General features: G+C 44.0%; 1 long non-coding RNA gene across 1 annotated transcript in view; it reads left to right on the top strand.

Moving 5' to 3' along the window:
• Window positions 1-591: 591 nt before the first annotated feature.
• LOC149867949 (uncharacterized) overlaps window positions 592-22,459 on the top strand; it is a 50,791-nt gene continuing 28,923 nt past the window's right edge. Inside the window, exon 1 of the long non-coding RNA XR_016440936.1 lies at window positions 592-749. This is a non-coding gene — a long non-coding RNA (uncharacterized LOC149867949). The remainder of the gene's footprint in view (window positions 750-22,459) is intronic.

The raw sequence follows: 22,459 nt of genomic DNA, 5'->3' as shown, positions 1-22,459 counted from the left end.
TTACAAAGGTGATTCTGGCATTGCCAAATGGTCTACAGGTCTTTTGACCCCAATAGAAGACTTTGAACTGCTTGCAGTCCAACCTTCCCCATCTTGTATTGCTTGCTAAAATGCATTGCACAGTTCAAGCCACATGCTGCCTACAGATTAACTGAGAGATTTTGTGGTCAGAGAGAATAATGGTGCCAACATTCTTCCTTTTGGAAGATTATTTCTCCCTTTGTGTCGGCCGCTTTGTCTTACATCCAGTTTTACAAAGAAGCATTGGTTCTCAAGTACAGTTCAAATGAGCTCAGTGAGATGCCTATCTTTAGTCCTGTGCAATAATTTGGTTGGTAGTCGTCAATGATTGACAATATTGTCTGCTGCTGCTAGGTCTACAAATACAGCTCCTGTGATCAAACCTTGTTTTTCCAAAAATATCTTCAATATGCTGTGTAAAATTGAGCAGCTGCCTCGAGCTTGATTTCCTGGGATAAAATCCAGCTTGCTCTGGGATTAGCCTCTTGTAGACATATAGTGTGATACAGTTCAGTTTGAGTCTTTCAAACAGCTTGCACCCATGGTGCAGAAGGGAGATAGATTAAAAACTCCTGTTTTCTGATGGCTCTTTCCCCAGTTTGAGGAGTGCCACTCTTTGGGCCTATCACCAGTTTTCGAATCCCATGAGTAACTGCAAAGAAGTCACCGGTTCCTGGTTTCCCACCAGAAGTGCTTGAATGATTTTGTCTGGGTTGGATACTGTCCAGGTATGATGCTTTAATATTTTTCTGTCATTGTGAACGGTTTTGTGAATCCAGGTTTATATGAGTACTGGTATGGGATAAGTTTTGATTGTCTATTTAGTGTAGGCCCATTCATGATCAGTTGTGGGCTATTTCGTTTGCCATGGTGTTATAATGCTACTTTGTCTTCCTTGGATTGTTGTGAATTTGCATATTGTAGCCCACAACTTCTTGCTATTATACATCATATCAGTCTTTTCAATAGGCACCTGCCAAGTTTTTCAGCTTTTGCCTGTGAAGGATGACAGCATTCTTTCTCCCTAGGACAGTGATTACCTCTGCAAGGGAACGATGACACGCTGAGAGCCATGGGGCTCTTTAGCCTAAAAAAGCACAGGCTCAGGGGTGATCTGATGGACACCTATAAGTTTATCAGGGGTGACCACCAGGATCTGGGGGAACGTCTGTTCACCAGAGCGCCCCAAGGGATGACGAGTTTGAACAGTCATAAACTACTACAAGACCATTCCAGGCCGGACATAAGGAAGAATTTCTTTCCTGTCCGAGCCCCCAAGGTCTGGAACAGCCTGCCATCGGAGGTGGCTCAAGCACCTACATTGAACACCTTTAAGAGCAAACTGAATGCTTACCTTGCTGGGATCCTATGACCCCAGCTGACTTCCTGCCCTTTGGGCAGGGGGCTGGACTCGATGATCTTCCGAGGTCCCTTCCAGCCCTAATGTCTATGAAATCTATGAAATCAAAACTCCTACCTGTACTGCTCATAAAGGTCTGTACTTTTCATCATTAGGATGGATATGTAGCTTATCCTACAACCTCAAAGAATGGTCTTCCTTGCTGGTGTTCATACAGGAGTCATGAAGCTATTAAACTTACAACCAGGGGTTCTAGCTGCTAAATGGTCCTCCACAAAGTCCTGCTGGCCCCATTTTTTAAAGATGATGTGGAAGCCAGATGGCATGATTTTCTGGGTTACTGTTGCACTGAGCTGGATGCCAGAAGGTCAATGTTGAAGGTGTGGGATTGGGTCTGAAAAAAATTTGCTCCATAGTTCTGGTACTTTATTACTAATGAATGAGATGTTACTGAAGGACTTGGGTTGCTCTGGATCTTGTATTAGACAGAATTATTGAGCATCTGCTTAAGTTTCTACTAGTTCACCATTCTTGTTGGTCTCACTGTAGTCCCATAGTTACTGTGGCATTTGCTTGTTGTGGGTGATATTAGGAGGATCAGCAGAAGCAAAAATTTTTGGAAGAATGTGGCTGTGACACTGTTTAATAACAATAACAGGATCCTGTGAAATAATACCGGCAATGTCATACAGAGGATAGTACCAGACATAACAAATATTGTGTGTCCTCATTGCTTATGTGGTTTTTCATGGGGAGCTCCCTTCCTGGTATGCAGAGCTATATGTTGTTAAGTCCTTGAAGTGTTTCCTTTAGCATAACATTTGGCAAACATACTCAGTGCACAGGTTGCCCATTAGGTGACACGTTGCTTTTGAAATCCCTTCCACATTCATAGACATGACTATCATCGCCGGCCCTAAAGAGGTCCTGTGTCTATGACCCAGATGGCTACTTTAGCCTTTAGATATTATTAATAATTTCTAAGCAGGTTGTTAATGTTGGTGTTGATAGAGTTACAGGAACTGAAGAGTACAAGTAATTTGGCAGGACCTGCAAGAAGTGCAATGCCTCCATGGGACCGTGTAATATTTATAAGTCATAGATCCATCTGTTTGTATGCAACCTGGACACCTGCCAGACTGAAATGAGATGGCCATTTGATGAAGCCAATGGAAGAGCCATCAGATGATAACAACCTCCAGTCATGGCCTCAGCAATCACAAAGCCACTAAAGTGAGCAGGGTTATAAAAGTATGTAGATTGCTTTGATAGGAAACCTGTTATACATTGGGGAATGAGAGATGTCCCTGTTATACACTGGTCTCTAGGAAAGAATGTGTATTAGTTCCTTCTTCCTTTCTTTCATTCCTTCCATCTCCTCACACAATATTTTAAAATCTAAATACAGTGTCTTTCTAAAAAAAAAAAAAAAAATGCTCTAGTTCATTCAGCTTTGATCGGCTTATATGCATTACTATGTTATTCAAGAGGTTATACAGTAAGGCAGGGGCCAGCTATATATGACGCACAGGCCAGATCCATCTTGTAGAACCATTGGATCTCCCCCATGGAACCAGGAGCCATTGTACACGCCACGGTGCAGCTCAGCCAGGGTGGACTTTACACATGGGCTTTATCCATGAACTGGAGGGGCAGCAGGGAGAAGTAGCAGCAGAAGGATAGGTCAGGAACACCAGCCCACCTGGGAATTGAGTCAGTTTGATCCCACCTCCAGTTCCAAAACCTTGCCTACAACTGTTTTAAATTCATAATAATACCTTAAAATATATTATTCTTTTACTAACAAAAAGAGATCTTGTTCCCACTCTGTAAACATGAACAATCTCTACCTAATGGGGGTTAAGAAGACATTTTTCCTATGTACAGATTGTTCCATATCTTCCTATTATGGGGCTTCTTGCATCTCTTGGAGACAGGATGCTGGATTCGATTAGCCAATATTCAGGTCCAGAAGACTCATTCCTAAAACTTTATGTTCCCACTTGCTTTCCATAATCCAAAGGTGGGCACTCAGCCATGTTGGTGATGTTTGCCATATTATTCCATAACAAAAGCAAGTCTCACTTTTAAAGTCTACTTGTTGAAACCCTATAAACCAGATTACACCTGTAAAGCATATCTGAAGGAAAGCCATAGCAATGGGTTGAATTTTTTCCTTGATTGGAGCAAACATTTTACTTGAGACTGGGGAGCTTCTTTGGTTCAGATATCTCTGTGTTTGCTTTTTATACCAGTGTGACCTGTCATATAATATAACAGCTCTTTATTTCCAATGATATTAACTGACTGCAGGCAGAAAGAGACCAAAGACCTTTTGTGGACCCCAGAGTCTTATAAATAAATGAGATTTTTAACCTCTGCTGTAATACAGATATCTTTTCAATATGATATTAAGACCTTTTATGACAATTTATGTCATTTAAATGCAAGCAAACATTCTGCCTATAGAATTAAAATACCCACTCAGTACATGGAAAATATTGTTAAACTTTTTTTTCCCCCTGCACTTAGTTGCTGATAATCCTGTCTTTTATTGAACTAGGTTTTCTTGCAAGAAACAGGTTAGGAAAGGTGATATGTATCAAAGACAGTGCACAGCTACAATTCTTTGACCCATAAGGAAAAAAAAGAATGAATAGGGACAAGCCAAATGCTGTCAGTGGGGTAAAACCACAGTGGAAGCCAATGAATGCTTTATCCAGGAATACAAGGACTATGTTTGCTCTACTATAAGCGAAGGGGAGAAGAAAAAAAAAAAAATTATAGCAATGGCTCAGTACAATATAACTCACTGGAAGAACAGGAAATGCCACGAGATTCCCTCAATAGGCGTGAGCTTTTGAAGCTTAGCGAATCCCACCACTGAAAAATTATGTAAATCCCAACACCTGAAAATGCCTTCAGAGCATCGGCAAAAAGAATCAATTTGTCCTTATGAGATTGCACTGGCCAGCAGTATTTTCTACTTGCTGTGGGCTTTTCCTCTAGCATAGGCTTCCAAAACCCACTGAAGGGATCTGTGAACAGGGCCTTCATCAAAGCATGGCAGGGTATCTTAGCGAAGGGCCTGCAGTGGCAGAAGGTGGATGTATTGGCTAAGTACAGACAGTCAAAAAGCTTGAGGGGGAGTTGATCCAATCTTCACAGATTTCTCCAAGCTTGGGGAGATTGGATCGTTAACAAATAAAACTCATGTTCACTCTTTGGGTGGGGAAGACAGGCAGATGCCTGTGCTGGCTGAGACCAGGAGGTGGGGGGCACACTTGCAGGCCTGCCCTGCTGCCCCCAATCATGCAAGTGGCCTCCTCTGGACCTCTCCATGTTGTCCACATCCCTCTTGAAGTGCGGTGCCCAGAACTGGACGCAGTCCTCCAGCTGAGGCCTGACCAGTGTCGCATAGAGGGGGAGGATCACCTCCCTGGACCTGCTCGAGATGCATCTGTGGATTCATGACAAGGTGCAGTTGGCCTTCCTGACTGCATCCCCACACTGCCAACCCATGTTCATCTTGGCATCAATGATGACCCCAAGAACCTTTTCTGCCTCTGTGCTGATGAGAAGGGAGTTCCCCAACCTGTAGGTATGGTGCTGGTTCTTCCTCCCCAGGTGCAGCACCCTGCACTTGTCAGTGTTGAATCCCATCTTATTCTCATCCACCCACCCTTGTAACCTGTCTAGGTCTGATTGTAGCCTATTCCTTCCTTCTAACGTGAGCATATACCCCCACATCTTAGTGTCATCAGCAAATTTGAACAGGGTGCTCTTTATCCTCTTGTCCAAATCACTGATGAAGATGTTGAACAGTGCGGGCCCGAGGACCGAGCCCTGGGGGACCCCACTGCCCACGTCCTTCCAGGTTGAGAAGGACCCATCCACCACCACTCTCTGGGCGCGGCCCTCCAACCAGTTGGAGACCCAATTGACTGTGTGGGTGTTGACACCACAGTCCCCCAGTTGCTTAATGAGAACATGGTGAGAGACAGTGTCAAAGGCCTTCTGAAAGTCCAGGAAGACAATGTCCACTGCTACCCCTGCATCTAAGGATTTGGTGACCTGGTCACAGAAGGCCGCAGGTTGGTCTGACAGGACCTGCCTCTAATGAACCCGTGTTGGTTGCCCCTAAGCATAATCTCCCCTGCTGGCCCCTCATGGACATGTGCCAGAATAATTTTCTCAAAAAGCTTCCCCAGGATCGAGGTAAGACTAACTGGTCTATAGTTCCCAGGGTCCTCCTTCCTCCCTTTTTTAAAGATGGGAACCACATTGGCCCTCTTCCAGTCCTCTGGCACCACACCAGAGCACCATGAGTGCTCGTACAGCCATGCCAGGGGTCCTGCAATGACCTCAGCTAATTCCCTCAGCACTTGGGGGTGGAGATTGTCTGGACCAGCTAATTTAAATACGTTCAGTCCCTCAAGAAGTTCCCTGACTAGATCCTTCATGACCCTTGGCCTAGGTTCGCCTAGGGGCCCCTTACTTTCTATAATAACAGTTTGCCTGAAAATTGTTGGATACTGATAATCTGAAGCATTAACTCATATTTATCAGTGGTAATACTATAATTTGGGAAAAAAGCTAGGAGCTCCACTGACATTCACAACAGTGCATGTTACATGTTTCTATTCACAAAGTTACGGTACTAGTTCACACGTTCTGGCTGATCAGGAAGAGCAGATTTAGTGGGGGATGAAATCCAGTATGAATCACAGTTTTGAGGTATGTCCATAATCACCATTTTCCTAAGGAAAGGGTTTAAGTCAAAGAGAGTGTTTTCAGTAGCTACTATGGTGCTTGCAGCTATTCAATATTGTGAGGCTTTTTGTTGTCTGTGTACCTGACTTTTAAATTTCTAAAGACTATCCTGTGTGTGAGTATAGCAGCTACCTTTGCCCTTAGCTTTCAGGCTTTTTTAGAGAGGGTTGTTCATGCACTTGGGTTAGTGCTGATTCTCACTGTTTTCCTGCATGTCCCTGTCTGTCTGTATCCATCTGCTGTCTTGTATCTTAGACTTAGACTATAAGATCTTTAGGGCAAGCATTGCTTTTTTTATATGGTGCACACTAGGAAATGTGGTCCATGAGAAGTTGTCCTATATGGCAGAAGAAAAAGGTGGTGGAGGCTGAGGTGGCAAACTGAGTGCTCTTCAATGGAGACTTGACTCGTATTGTTTTGTGTTTCTTAAGTGGATGGAAAATCCAAGTTTTACTCATTGAGTCTGTCTGGTCATCCTCTTCTCTTCCTCTATAATTATTACCATGGAAGATACAGGATTGTGGCTACGGGTATGCAGCCACATCCTCCTTCATTGTGATCCTGGATGTCAGTGAATGTTGTGAGCTCACCTGCACGTCAACACAGCAGGAGAAAAGAGTGGATGTGTGCCAGTGCTGGCACTCAGTTTTTGCTTTTGCACAGCTCTGGAGCCCTGGGTCTAAGTGCAGTCACACATACTCCTTGTTGGCTCTTTTTCCCTGCTGCTGAATTTAGCAGTTGGAAGGTGGGAAAGGGGGAGAAAAGGAGTGTGAACGGACAAACCTGAGCTGATCAGCTGGTGAGGTCAGAGCTCATGGCACATGTGGGGCTGTGGCATGAGCTTCAATAACTTGGTAGTGACAGTGGCGGATTAAGATTTATTGCAGCCCAGGGCAAACAGAAAATTGGAGGTTGCTCACCAGGCGAGGGCACGTTCCCTCTGTGTCTGCCAGGGGGCTGCAGCTGGGCCCTCTCTCCACCTCTTTAACTTGAGCCAGGGGGCACCAGCACTGCTGAGGTGAAGGCGGCCCAGCCTCCATCCAGCCCATCCACCCAGCCTGGCATGCAGTCCCCCAGCACCACAGGAGGTGCTGAGGCTGGGCCAGGCCTCGGTGGGGGGCATGGACTCCACACTGCCCCTGGCTGCCCACCCACCCCTCTCCTGGCCTCAGCAGGGTGGGGCTGTCTTGTCCTCTCCTGTTCCAGCAGTGCTGGTGTTTGCAGCTGCCCCCAGACAGCAGGAAATGGGGCTGCACATGGGGCCACGCAGCAGCAGATGGCCCTAGAAAGCCACCTCTGCCTGCAGGGAGCCCCTTACCTGCCTTAGCACCTAGCCCTGGCCTGGCTGGAGGGGAGGAGGAGCATACTTCCCAGCCTGGGTGCCTGTGACCAGGATGCCTGGCTGGAGAGGAGGAGGAGCATGCTGCCCACCCCAGATGGCTGTGGCCAGAATGCCTGGCTGGAGGGGAGGAGGAGCATGCTGACAGCCCTGGATGGCTGTGGCCAGGATGCCTGCCTGAGCCATGTTGCCCCGATATACCAGGGCGCCCTGATTGGCCACACAACCGAAGAAAGGGATTACATGATCCACTTCACCCCTTTAGATCCATCTCCACTAATTATTACTTTAGTTCTTGTGGTATTTCTTATCTGAATGTGTTTATTCTCCTTTTGAACTATAGCAGAAACCTGTAGCAGCAGCAATAATGAGTAGGTGGAGGTGGGGAGGAGGAGGAGGAACATTTTGAAAGAAAAGTTGTAAATAAACCAACAGCAACAAACCCCACATTTTACTTTGCACTGACCAGAAGCAGTGGTTAAAAAAACGAGTGCTTCCACTTTAAATCCAAGGTATTTCACTGGTTTAAAACTGGTCTGAGATAAGAATCATGTCACTTAATATTTGCAGCTTAGTAATTCAGTAATTGAAACAAAACATAAATTTGCATAATGAGAGGATATTTGGCTAGTGCCATGGGTATGAATAACATTAAACTGAATGGTGAATAATGGTGGGAAAGTGAACTGTACCACTGAAGTAACCAAATGAAGATTAAAATAGATTTAAAATCCCCTTATTTTTATTACATTTCAAGCACATTTTTTTTTCTTTTTAAGATTTTTAGCCAGGTTTCATGCCCTCTTTTCTCAGTGACACATTTCTTGGGCACTTCCCAGGATGAGGCCTTAATCAAAATCCTTGAACATCATCAATTAAAAGGGCCAGTTCTGCCAACACTGATTTCAATTATTTATGCAGCTGTGTATTCATTTCTCAGTTTGTTGGCTGAAACAAAACGTTAACAAAAGGGGTTCCAGCCCCTTTTTTGGCCCCAAATGAAAATTCACCATTCTTTTGGGGGAGGGGGGCAGCAACTTACAAGGTTTGGACTGTCTGAAATGACACATATGACCTGCAACAAAATGTTATATTTCTTTATAGACTGCAAACCAATGTATTTTTTTTCAGTGTTTCAAAATGAAAAAAGCCAAATGAAACACTTCAACTTCCCCATTTGAGCAAGTCATTGAATTCGACCCAAATTGGAATTTCCCCCCCCCCCCTTTCAGTAGATAAACTATTACCAAAGGAAGCAAACAAACAAAAACAACCAAACAAAAAGAAAAACCCCAGAAAGAATCCCTCCATCCTACTTGACCAAGAATAGACTACCATCTGTCCTTCCTGGATCTGATCACTGCAGAATTGGTTTCAAAGAGACCTCACCGATATGTTGATTCAGCAACAGTGGTGTAAGAAGCAGGGTTTGTGCCCTCTCACCCCTCCCCCCCCCATTATGCAAAAGCCCACTTCCAACTTTTTAATGCCGTTATGTCCCACTCATAGTGTGGAGCAGACAACTTACTCACGTGCTTTTGCTCCAATAGGCCTTGAGCAAATAAATGCTTAAGTGCTGTGCTGAATCAAGACCTGAATATATATATAACTGCTCCATCTGCTCCATATCATATAATCAGCGACATTTATATTTATGATATTTAATACACCATCAGTTCATATACAATATCTCTGCAGGTTATTATTATTATTATTTTCCACAAATGGGCTGCATCTGAAAGGCTAAATCAAATAGCTATCCAAAATAATGCAGATATTTGTTTATCTTACCCAAAGAAGAAATAAAATGCACATTATACACACTCAGAGACACACACATATACGCTAAAGGGATGAAGTGCTGCCATCATTGCAAATGACAAAAAAACCAAATGGATTGCTAAAAGCAATATAGCCTCTGTGACTTCCACAAGGGAAAATGGCTATGTCTTCTGTAAGCTAGATATCTGGAAAGAACTTTATTATTTTTTTCCACCCCCACTTTATCTCTCTTTCCCTCTCTCTCTCTTCCCTACTCCCTGCATCGTTCTTTTTTTTTTTTGTTCAGCAAATCATCAAATAGCAAATGTGATGTCTCCTCAATATATCTTCCTTTCAGATTTCATTGACCTATGACCTATAATGTTCCAATGTGCCTCAAATATTTTTATTTATGCCATTCCTTGGACCTATACATTTTGATCAAAGAAACAGTATTCTCTGCTCAGTGCCTATGGAGAACACTTTGCAGGTACCATCAGTTCAGAAAAAGCAGTCACCCAATATATGAGATTGTGACAAGGTATAATGTAATGGTAGTTATGTGAACCTCCAATAAACTAGTGGTACTTCACAGATTACTTGGAGAGAAAGTCTTTTAGCGTGCTTGAAGAAGTATGAAATGAATTTCATTTCCTTCTCATTTGCCTTGCTTTTGAAAGGTTTCATGCAAGATATGTGACCAACTATTATAGTACTAATCCATCCATGACAGAGCTCAATTTTCCCTGAGAATTTACTTCTGAATGGGCTGCAGAAAAACTTGAAAGCTCAAAATTAAAGTACACTGAACAGAGCAGCCACTGAGCTGTGGGCAACTGTCTGTCAAGAAAAGCAGTTGGAACAAAAATGTAAATTAGATTTTATTTTATTTTTATTTTTTTAAGCCATCCCTGGCAGTAAAGTTTTACAACCCAGCGTGCAAACAAGGACGGGGAAATGGTAGTGATGACAAAGCAATGTTGGTGCAAGCTAGTCTCATTAGTATAAATGAAGAGGGGAACACAGGTTATGGCAACTTAACTGCCCCCCCCCCCCAAAAAAAAAAAAAAACAACCCACAAGAACCACCAAACAGAGTACTGGGCTTAGCTTCCAGCTATTTGCAGAAATGAAGTAGTAATGAGGTGCTGAGCTTTTTTCTCTTTGGAGTTAGTCATTCAAATCTGACCCAGGTCCAGAGAAGCCATAATGTTTTACTATAAGGTTGCCTGTAGAATCACAGTATCATAGAAAATGTGGGTTGGAAGAGACCTCAGGAGGTCACATTTAGTCCAACTCCCTGCTCAAAGCAGGACCAGCCCCAACTAGATGATCCCAGCCAGGGCTTTTTTAAACTGGGCCTTAAAAATCTCCAGGGATGGAAGTATGTAGTATGCAAATATGTAGTATGTTCACAATTAAATGAATTATCTCAGTTGTCCCGTTAGTACAAAATATGATTTTCTTTAATCACTAAAAAGAGTGAGAACAATTTGCCATTGTTTGCAAGGTCAGATTATTTCTTGCTTATGAAAGGGAAGGGCCAACTCATGGTGCTTTAAGCAGCCGTAGATTGATGAAATCATCCTACATGGCTTCCATTTGAGCAGTCTTAGGGATACTCTAAACTAGACCTCAGGCTGCTTTTGCATCAAAAATGGCAAGATTAAAGTAATTTAATTAAACAGGTTACCTTTTTTCCACCCTCTCCTCATGTCAGCCACATGTTTGCATAGTTACTTCCACTCTAGAAATGCAATACCTTTTTTTATAGAAAGAATGTACTTCTTACTTTACAGCCTTCTAAACACAAGCAAAGTGCAAGTTTTACAAATATTGATAAATCTGATCCAAGGTAAAACAGATCTCCATTTTGGCTGTGAGAAGAACAGTTTCTGTGCCACATACGATTACATTCTACTTCTGCCCTGCAGCAAAATTGCAAACATTTGTGAATTTGCCTTAAGCAAAAAGTCACCCTTTTCCAAATTACATGTTGCCTTCAACATCTGATTAGCACTGCCCTGGAGAACAGAAGGTGAGATTGAAAAATGTTTAGAGAAACCACAAAAAATATGAACCTCCTCCCTCCTACTACTATTCTCTAGCAATGGGACAGATCAATGTTGCTGTGGAAATTCATAGTAGCGCATGATCTGGCTCAAAGTCTATGCCTGATAAAAGTTAACTCTTCTCACTGAACAACAGACATTAAGAGGTGAAAGACATAGTATGGTTAGGAACTGACATTACACATAAATCAGTATAAGTGATCGGAAATTGGTCTAAACCTGTAACAGAACGGAAGTTCAATGCATATAGACCAGTTTCTAAATGGTGGAACCCCCCCCGTTCAAGGTAGAGCTGGGTGGATTAGTATCACTGGCTCAGTTTAGTTTGGACTGATCTATTGAACTTCTGTGTCAGATCCTCTCCCAGCTCAAATTAGGTCAGTCTCCTGGCATCCCAGGATGCTATGCGGCTCCCCACTAACCCTTCCTTGCAGGGTCTGCCCAGACAAGAGGTTGCACGGCCTTGCTCCCTAAGAGTCTCTGCCTCTGAACCACAGGGGCTAGGGGAGAATGAAGCCCCTAAACTGGTCTCAGTCCTCCTGAGTTGGGCTCTGCTCATCTGGGGGGATCCCTATGCCATGGGGGAAGGATTTCTCTACCCCTGTCTTGACCCCCCCCCCCAGCTGGGTGCTGTCCTATCTTGCCCTGCCTCAGACTGGGGTCTTGCCCTGCCTCTAAGTGGGGCCTCACACCATGGGGAGGTTTGCCCCTTCCCCACCCAGCTAGGAAGGATCCATAGAAGGAAAGATTGGACCCCCTCCCTCCCATCCTGGAAAAGCCCCCTGGGCTGCCTCATGTCTTTTCTGGTGAAGCTAGTGCCAGGCTCTGGTGGGACATGCTGTACAGCCTGAGGGGCTTGTGTTGGGCAGTGGGGACAGAAGCACTCCAGAGAGGAAAGAATCAGGCCCTACTGCCCAACACAGGCCTCCTATACCATTCAGTGCATCCTGCCAGAGCCCATCACCAGTAGCAACTGGCCAGATGTGCCAGGTGGCCCAGGGGGCTTGCACTGAGCAGGGAGGACAAGAGTGCAGGGCAGGAGCGCATCATAGAAGGAAGAATTGGGCCCTGCCACCTGGTATAAGCCCACAAACTACCCATCATATTCTGCTGGCTGTCACTAGTACTGGGCTCCAGCAAGATGCACTGGGCAGCCCGGGAGGCCCACAGTGGGCAGTGGGACCTGATTCGTCCCTCTCTGGAGTTCATCTTTCCCTGCTGCCTGGCACAAGTCCCTGAGTCACCTAGTGTGTCCCACCAGAGCCTGGCACCAGCAGCAGCTAGCAAGATGCACCGGGCAGTCTGGGGGGCTCATGCTGGGGAGCAGGGCCTGATCCTTCCTTCTATGGAGCCAGCCTGACTGGGAGGGAATGGGGCAAGCCCACTACGCCACATTGTGGGACTGCCCCCCCAGCCCAGCTGGGCAGACCCCAGCTCAGAGAGAATGAGACTGGGGCAGGGGTCTTTTTCTCCCCCTTCCCCAGTGGGTTAGAGGCTGAGACTTGTAGGAGGCAAGGCTGTTCAGCTGGCATGGCTGAGTGGAGGGGTTAGCGGGGAAACACCCCCACAACATGGGCTTCCTCCAGCTTGGCAGACCCAACTTGGTGTGGGGGTGGGCCTGGGGCAGAGGGGCTCCATTTCACTCCCCGTGGGGGGCAGTATAAGGGGGGTGGGGAGTACGTACTGGGCAGGGAATGAAGGATGGCCTCCACTTGGCTGTGCTCGGGTGCCATCAGTAATGTCCGACACTCCGGGAGGCCCTACGAGGAGAGGCAATGGGACCTGAACCTGTTCAGCCTCCACAAGAGAAGGCCGAGGGGGGATCTTGTGGCCTGTTATAAACTAGTCAGAGGGGACCAGTAGGCATTGGGGGAGTCCCTGTTCCCCCAAGCGCTCCCAGGAGTGACCAGGAATAATGGTCACAAGCTGGCAGAGGGGAGATTCAGACTAGATATCAGGAGGCGACTTCACGGTCAGGGCAGCTAGGATCTGGAACCAACTTCCAAGTGAAGTGGTGCTGGCTCCTGCCCTGGGGGTCTTTAAGACAAGGCTTGACAATTACCTTGCTGCGGTCATTTGACCCCAGTACTATTTCCTGCCATGGCAGGGGGTCGGACTTAATGATCTGCTCAGGTCCCTTCTGACCCTACTAACTATGAAGCTATGAAACTATGAAGAATTTAAAGCAGCAAAAGACTTGTAAGGCTAACAGGTAAATCCTCCTGGTCATACAGGACTATTCTGTACAACATAGTGGGTGCATCTACATGAGACGATTTTTGTGGAGTTGCCTAATTCACTCCTCAGTAAAGTCTAAAAGATTACGTCCCTAATAAATTCCACTGTTGGTTAGTACTTTTAAACATATTTTTTAGCAGTGCACATGTAGATGCAAATGGGGCTGATGGGGCATAAGGATGCTTCAGCGCGGGGGCCTGCCCCACATTATAGCACCCTTGTGTTGTAGCCAGCCCCTGCGCAGGATGTCGAGTCACCAGAGCAACCCGGGGCTTGCAGGCTGACCCCCCTGCCAGTTGGGGCTCCTCTAACCCGGCTCAAGGTGCTGCGGTCCTGGGAGCCCATGGAAACATTGCACCCAGGAGCAATAAACTCCAGCACAAAGTGTGTTGTAATTTATTTAATCACATGTAGAGCATGTGTAGATGCACCCAGTGATATGGCAGGAGTACAGGCTATATTGTAACTGTTATAAATTGGCATAATTTCCTGGCTCTAGATTTTCAAGTACTCAGTAAGGCCTCAGATATTAAGGAACTGGGCACATGATGTGCTTACATGACTTTAGTGCATTCTTACATGTAAAAAGGGGGCAGGGACTTCTTCACTGATGTAACATCTAGCAACCCATTTTAAAGTCACCCTGGGGGAAAAAAAAAAAAAAAAAAACAAGAGTAAAATTATCTTGGTGCAAACTCCAGGGATATACATATCAGTGCCCACTTCTCTCACAGACTATTACTGACTCCCAATAGCTAAGCAGCATAATAATGCCTACAATGCAATTGCCATGAAAGAAGCAGTTGTGTCTGGATATGGTGCAACTCACCCACAGCACCAAAGTCAGTTGTACCTGGGGTAAGACGTTACCTCTGAAAGGCATATTGGCCTCCCGATAATTTATAACTAGATTTAAAGTCAAAACCAAAGAAAGGCTAGTGGAACCAGATGCCTATAAGGTGGTGTATCTGTAGGCAGAAGAAGATACTGCAGTCTTAGGACAAGCAAGGACCGTGCTTCAGTAAATCTACAAAAAAATGGCCTAGAACTCAGGTTATAAGAAGGTCAGAGAGATGTGCTGGACTGGGACCATGCAGCAAATTATAAGGCGAGCAGTGTTAAAATCAATATGATATTTGACTGTCAGCCAATGCAATTTGTTCAAAATAGGTTAAATGTGCTCCTGCCATTTCCTCTTTTATAAGGAACCTGGCAGCCTCATTCCGTTATCAACTGCTAAAGTCCTCTCTCTGATCTGACTGAGATAGAAATGAATGCAACTTTGAAATATTCCATAAATGCAGAGTGATATAGGGGCTATGACAGGCATGAAATCAGTCTGGAACTTTTTATCTACTGCTTTTCAGGTTAGTGGTGAGATGAGACGACCTTTGCTACATTTTTTTCCTCCTCCCCCCACAGAGGGAAATGTAAAATACATCAGTATTTTGCACTTCCCCTTTCATCTTTCATCTTAAAGCACTGTATAAATATCAAAGTAATTAATTATTGCTGCCATTATCATTGCAGTAGTTTATGAGGTCCCTGAACAGGGATTATTTTATTAAGCATTCTACAAACAAATTGTACAAAGACAGTCCCTAACTCCGTTGGTGTGCGGGGAATGCTGACATGGGGCCAAATCAATTTCTTATTTAAAACAGTACAAATCTTCAGTAACTTCACTGATGAAAAGTGAAAGATCAAACCTAGACCCATTTTCTGCACATCTGAGGTTGACCCAGACAGCACAGCTGCAAAATTTAGATCTCTTGCTCGCTCTGTCTGTCTCTTTTTTTCTGAACTCTTCCAAAGTTTGGGGGAAATGAGATGCCACAATTTGATCCAGGCTCATTTCTTAGTGAAAGAAAAATGTAAGTAAGAAAAGATTAAAACACATCTGCCAGAAATTTCTCTGTGTTCTCCCCTTCCAATAATAACAAGAGCAATAGTAACGATAATGATGACGACGATACTGTTTAACCCCTTTTCTTTATTTCTCAGTTATTTATCCCTGTTTTTGTCTCAGGATGCAAGTACTATACAGATGGGGAGGTGGGGGGGAAATTGGAAGTTACTCATAGAAAATGAATTATGCACCAAATTGTAAATATTCCATTTCTTTTTCTGATCTGAAGGTCCCCAAAGAAATATGAACACTTTATTTAAAATTCATCTGCAGTGACATTTCCTGGCTGCATGGAACACTTCCACAAATGCACAAGTATTTGCAAAGAAAGATAGCTTTTTTATGGGAGCACTACTGTGTGTTAATTCTGTTTTTTGCAGTCAGGCTGCTCTCTCCTTCCCAAATCAAATGAAATACTTTCCAGTGATGCGCTGTAAAAGAATAGATGTAAATAAATGCATCTTTCAAAAATAGGATTTAACTTATTTATACAGTTGAATTTATATATACCACAGGATAAAGTATGTATCAGATAAAATACTTATTACAAGATGCATAAAAGCTGCAGGACAGATTTGATGCACTATCTACAGGTAAGTAAACAAGAGGGCAGGTGGGTAAAATGCTCTAGCTAGCTGAACAGAGCATTTCCCTGTAGGTCTCGTTTAGCATTTCTTCACCTTCTTTTACCTAGGGAAATGTATAAACCGTGAGATTCAAGCTTTCTGAGATGTTGACTGTGTGTGGTCTTTTGAAAATTTTGGAGGAAAACAAAACGTGCTTTTCAAAACGTTTGGTGGATTTAATTAAAATCCAAAATGAGCATTTTTTTTGTGGGTTGAGCATTTTAACCAAGAACCAAAATGATTTGGTTTTAATCAAAATGTTAGCAATGTATGACTGGAAAGGGCCTTTTGGGACATCAAGTCTAGTCCACTGCATTCACAAGCCATCATTTATCCAAAGAATTGCCAAAATCCCAGTTCAAAGTCTCACAGGCCTGGCACAATAGCCAAATCATCACCAACACCCCATAGCACATCATAGGTAAAAGCATGTGAAATGAGGACATTGCCTAAGCCCTGCTTCTGTATTGCCAGGAAAGCAGGCAATTATTATATGCCTATAAGACCCAGGGTCCACTCTGTGCTACAAAAGAAATAATCCTCCTCCCCTACACACACATGCCTAGCCCATACCTGTCTGATTTAGGCGAAACATCCTGCAGACATTTCTATTTTGCCCAAAACAAAAGAAGACAAAATGAATACTTTAAAATAAATGAATGAAACATTTTGATCACTTCTGCTAATAATAACTAAGCAAATTAAATGAACTTGGGAACAAAATATTCACAACCTGGCTGATCTCTAGCAGCCAAGGATTTAACAGGGATATTGGTTTTATGGCACGTTATTATCTACCTGACTTCTGAATTCTTTCCACACATGAAAGGTGAGAATGGCCCTCTTCCTTTTTGAATGTGCTTTGATCTTCTAGTAATCAGCTTCTTTTCTTTGGCTAATTGTTTGTCTGCTACTCCTGGCTACTTCTCTCCCCCATCCTACAACTGTGCTATGCTTGGCTTGTAGTGCTCAGACCTGAAGAAGAATGCCTTGCATTCGAAAGCTTGTCTAACTCTATTCCAACTATACAACTGGTCCAATAAAAGATATCACTCTAAGAAATCCTTGCTTCTAGGCAAATTAGGTAAGATATATAACAGAATCTATGTGCATAAAATCAAAATGACAGTAGCTCTGAGGTGCAATGTCGTAGCTTTTTCAGCAATGCACAACAGCATGATGCAGTTTAGCATATTAAGTGAAGCAATGAAATATATTCAGTCAGCTGCACACATTGCAGAATGGAAAGGCATTGCAAGGATTTTGGTGGGGTGGTGGGTGGGCACTCACCTTTCATCTTCAGTACTCTGGTGAAATGCATCTCATCATGTCTCCCTCCAGTGGTATGACTCATTTTTTACAGCTGCAAAATGTTTTTTAGCTGAAATGGAAGCAGCCTTGGTTTTTGGTGCTGATTTTTCGGAGTTTCATCCCAGTTAATAGCTGTGATGCCACCATTTCAGGACGAGACACATCTCTTCCTCTCTACTGCTCTCTCCGGGCACCTACACACAAGCAACAAGGCTGCTCCGAAGTTCTGTAATTACAGTGCATTGGAGCAGGCTCAATAATTCAAGTCGGCTGAAGCGTGGCGATTACCATGCTCCAGCAGACTCCAGCATCTTGTACGCCGGTATCTCCATGCTTAAAAATGGTGGTGGGGGCACTTTAAGTAAAGCTTGTTGAATGAGCTTTAGTTAAAGTGACCCTGCTGCCATTTTTAATACATGAGATACAAGAATGCTTTAATTAGAGTGGCTTGGAGCCCCTAGAGGGCCACAATATGCTAATAAACAAAACAATCCAGGCGCTTTAATTAGAGCAGCCCTTGGAGCCCCTAGAGGGCCATGATATGCTAATACATGGGACAGTCCAAGTGCTTTAATTAGAGCGGCCCTTGGAGCCCCTAGAGGGCCACGATATGCTAATACACTGGACAGTCCAAGTGCTTTAATTAGAGCGGCCCTTGGAGCCACTCTAATTAAAGCTCCCCCCACCACACACACTCCTGGAGCACATGTATAAACGCCCTCTGATTTCAACCACTCTGGTATTAAGGTCCTACTGAGGTGCAATTCATCCATTTTTGTTCCTTTTACATCCTTGGCTGTAGACCCTAGGTGGCCGGCCAGCCATATCAGTGTTGTAGGAGTTGAGGACACCAGGTCTCTCAAGTCTGCCAGGCTGCAGTGATGAGAGATGAGCTGGGGCTCTCTGTGCTTCTGTGTTCCCTGTCATGGAACTATGAACCTGGAAGGTTTAGGAGCCCACGATTTACCATGTCTCCCTTCTCAGTGCTACAGCAGGAAAAACAGACTCGTCGTGTATTCTGGGTTGTGCAGGGATTCACAATGTACAACCTCCTGGTTCTGTGGCCAGGAACTCAAAAGCCTTAAGAGCCCAGAGATTGAAGTTGGTCACATGGGGGTATGTACCTGGGAGTCTGAAAACCAGAGTGCTTCACGGCATCTCTACCCATAGTTTAGAATGACCTTGACTTTCTTGGAGTAGCTGGAGGGAGGGTCTTGGATGTATGTGTTGTAGGGGATCAGCCCAGGAATCCCTAAAAAATCTGAGGAAAACGCTCAGTTCTGGCTTTTGGGGCATGGGTGGGTATGGTATTTTTTCAGAAAATCAAAGAAAAGAAAAAGAAAATCCAAGTTTGTTTCCACAGATAATTAAAAAAAAAAAAGTTGCCAGCTTTCATTCTGAATCATATTATAGGAAAAAAAACAAACATTTTTTTTTCCCTTTTAGGACAGGAAGAAAATCAAAATAGTAGTATTCCCCATAATAAGCACACCCTGTTTTTGTCCACCTCCACTATTCATGCAGAAAATAGAAACAAGGATCTGGAATGGGCTGATCAGCACGTATATCCCAGCTGGCGCATCTATGCCATCAGTGACACTAACGTAGTTGTGCCATAACCAATCAGATAGCTTTTGAGCTATTGAGAAAGTGCTTCTTATTTCACGTATCGGTTAAAATTTTGTAGCCCAAATGTATTCTAGAAGAGTAAGGGGCCTAGTATCTAACCCACAGTTTAATTTTTTTTTTCCTTAAAGCAAAGATGTGCTTTATCCCCATTTCATATTCTTTCCAAGAGGGCTTACTAAGTTTCTTACTGACTATCAAAAAAGCTGCTGCAGTGTTTTTCCTTAGCCACATACACAAAGCAAGGCTGAATTCTTTGGATGCAAAAATGGCCCTGGTTTCTTATTGTAACAGAATTAGAAAAAGTAGAATATTCATAGAAAGAATCATAGAAAATGAGGGTTGCAAGGAACCTCAGGAGGTCACATTTACCCCAACCCCCTTATCAAGGCAGGACCAGCCCATGATCAGCCCAGCCATGGCTGTGTGTAGCCAGGTCTTAAAAACTTCCAAGGACGCAGCTTCTACCACCTCTCTGGGTAACCTAGTCCAGTACTTCACTGCCTTCCTAGTAAGAAAATTCTTCCTAACACCTAATATAACTAGCCCTTGCTGCACTTTGAGACTGTTGCTCCTTGTGCTGTCATCAGCCACCACTATGAACAGTCCAGCTACATCCTTTTTTTGAGCTCCCCTTCAGGTAGTTGAAGGCTACTATTAAATCCCCCCTCAGTCTTCCCTTCTCTAGGTTAAATAAGGCCAGTTCCCTCAGTCTTTCCTCACGAGTCATGTCCCCCAGCTCACTCACCATTTTTGCCGCTCTCTGCTGGGCTCTTTCCAATTTGTCCACATCCTTTCTGTAGGGGGCCCAAAACTGGACACAGTACTCCAGATGTGGCCTCCGCAGTGCTGAATAGTGGGGAAGAAACACTTCCCTTGACCTCCTGTCAATACACTTACCGATGCAGCCCAGGATGCCATTAGCCTTCTTGACAACTAGGACACACTGCTGGCTCATCTTCAGTTTATTGTCCACTGTCACCCCCAGGTCCTTTTCTGCAGAGCTGCTGCCCAGCCAGTCAGCTCCCAGCCTGTACCATTGCATGGGATTGTTTCGTCCTAAGTGAAGGATTCTGCACTTGTCCTTGTTGAATCTCATAAGATTCCTTTTGGACCAAACTAGTTGTCTAAAATTGCCTAATCCAGGGTCCAATCCATAGTTGTCAGTCTATTGTTTGTAGGCCAGATGTGGCCCATGAAAGACTGATCCCACCCGTGGCCAAATAGGACATCAGCAGCACATCAGTTGGCCCCCTTCTCTTCTCAGCATCGTGCTGCTTATCTCCTCAATGTCCCTCCCCTCTGGAGCCCTTTCTGCTGCTGCCTCTTGTCCTTGTGCCAGTGAACTCATCACTTCCCACTACCACTGGGGATTGGAACCGACAAAACCTGGTGGAAGAGGCAGCAGATAACTTGGGTGCTGCAGAGATGGCATGTGGAAATTGGAGGCCAGGTCACAAGTGGTGGCCTGACACTCTAAAAGTTGCTGACTCCCAGGCCTAACCTGTTTAGCTAGAAATACATAAGGAAAGAAAAGATTTTTCTAGCAAGATGGAATAGACTTAGTATACAACATTCCTATATAATTTTCCCATTTCTTTCCCACTCTCCATTTTGCAAGATCCAAGAGAGTCTCAATGACTGACACCTTCCACTTACTGAGATATATAAAGTGGCACAGTGACACTCCATATGAACGTTTATAAAACATTATTCCAGGATTTAACAGATTTTGTTTTTTTTAATTTTGACTCTATTTCCCTCTCTTGGAGGAAGTACAGATACTGCCTGTCAAACTATTTGGTGAATGGAGCTATGGATTATCCACCCAAAGAAGAAATTAAGGCTAATCACCTGTGACTGGTAATGGGTATCCCTTATTGTCTCTTGTTGATACTAGTCTATTTTGGATTAAATACTCTTCTTTGAGCCAGATAGTTCATGGATCATGTGAGAGTAGAGAGGCCTTGATACAAATGTATGGCTGATAACATTCCTATCTCATGGGTATATGGAGGTTGTCCCTAGCACCCTGAACAATTTGCATCTGCCAATCCTTAGGCTGCTTCATCTTTTATGTTCATCTGCTCTTTTTGTAATATGGACAGTGGAACAGGTTGCCCTTGTGTAAGTCTCACTGGCCAGAGCTTCACTGAGAATTTGAGTCAGTAGAGATTTTATTTACTACCTTTTTAGAGATTAAAGGCTATGCTCTTTTGGGGGCATATGCCTGGAATTACTATACAACAATAGCTTTAACTTAAGACAAATTGATAGGAAAGAAAGGATTTGAGTTTTCATAACACACTCTGTAAAGCTCCATGAGGTAGGCTCCTTTTACCTTAGTTTCAGCAGGTAGATCTCCCAAAATCCATCTGGTGTGCTGCCTAGCACAGCCTTTTCCTTCTGTCCTCGGATTCTGCTTCCCAGGACCCCTTAGCCAGATTGGCTTCCAGACATGACAATTCATTATCATATCAGGGAGAGAGTATATCAGGGTTTATACAATGTAGGGTTTGATCATTGTAGTATCTGGAGGAAATGCAAGTGTCTTGTATCTTATCTAGCTCCAATTTTTATGCTGTTGCCCACCACTGTAATAACCGAGGACCTACCATGTAAAATCAATAGCCATAGCAATAGCAAAGGCCCAGATCCAAAAAAACCCAACCCCCTACCCCGCCAAAAAATAAATAAATAAAGGATAAGGCATTGAAATGTTGAGCACTGCAACAATACTTAACCTTTAGATGCCTGGACTCCAGAAGAAAATTCAAAACCAGTATACAGCTCCCTATATAGTGTATTAAGAGGATGGTCTTTTTGGCCATTTGAATGCCCTTTTTTCCAATTTCCATTGGTTAACATCTTCCTATGAAGTCTCTCTCAGAACTTATTTCCCCTTTACATAGTTAAATATCATACTAAGAGAGGCAAAGAGTAACTACTAGGCACAGACAGTCAAGACAAGATCTATTATGAGATGTGTCTTCAAAAAAGATTGCATAGTCTAAGAAGGCCATTACAGATGGCAGTAGCTGCAGGGGAGAAGGCTCTCTTACCAATGGTAGCACGTTTGTGTGAAAGGGCACAAAAGGGGGTCAGCATGAGATGAGTGTATGGAGGGAATGAAGAACAGAGAAAGGAAAGCCAAGCTCACTGAGGAATGGAAAAATGAAGAGAGGAATGTTAACCCTCTTCAGGGCCAAGTTTGGGAGACCTGCAGTTTAAAACAAGCACGCTTCAAGTAACACCGACTGTGACAGATGTGACAGACCAGGCAAAGGGCAGGCAGCACAGTGGTAGTTAGGGTAGGGAGCAGAGAGCAGAGCATCATGCAGGGAGTATGGGGCAGAAAGAAGAGCAGCAGATTGGATAGGGAGCAGAAAGCAGAGCAAAAGATTGGGCAGGAGAAAAAGACCAG

This window comes from Crocodylus siamensis, chromosome 3, assembly GCF_052110815.1.
Source record: "Crocodylus siamensis isolate JL-2025a chromosome 3, ASM5211081v1, whole genome shotgun sequence".
NCBI lineage: Eukaryota > Metazoa > Chordata > Crocodylia > Crocodylidae > Crocodylus > Crocodylus siamensis.
Note: the sequence above shows the minus strand (reverse complement) of the source record. Positions and strands in the feature narration are given on the sequence as shown.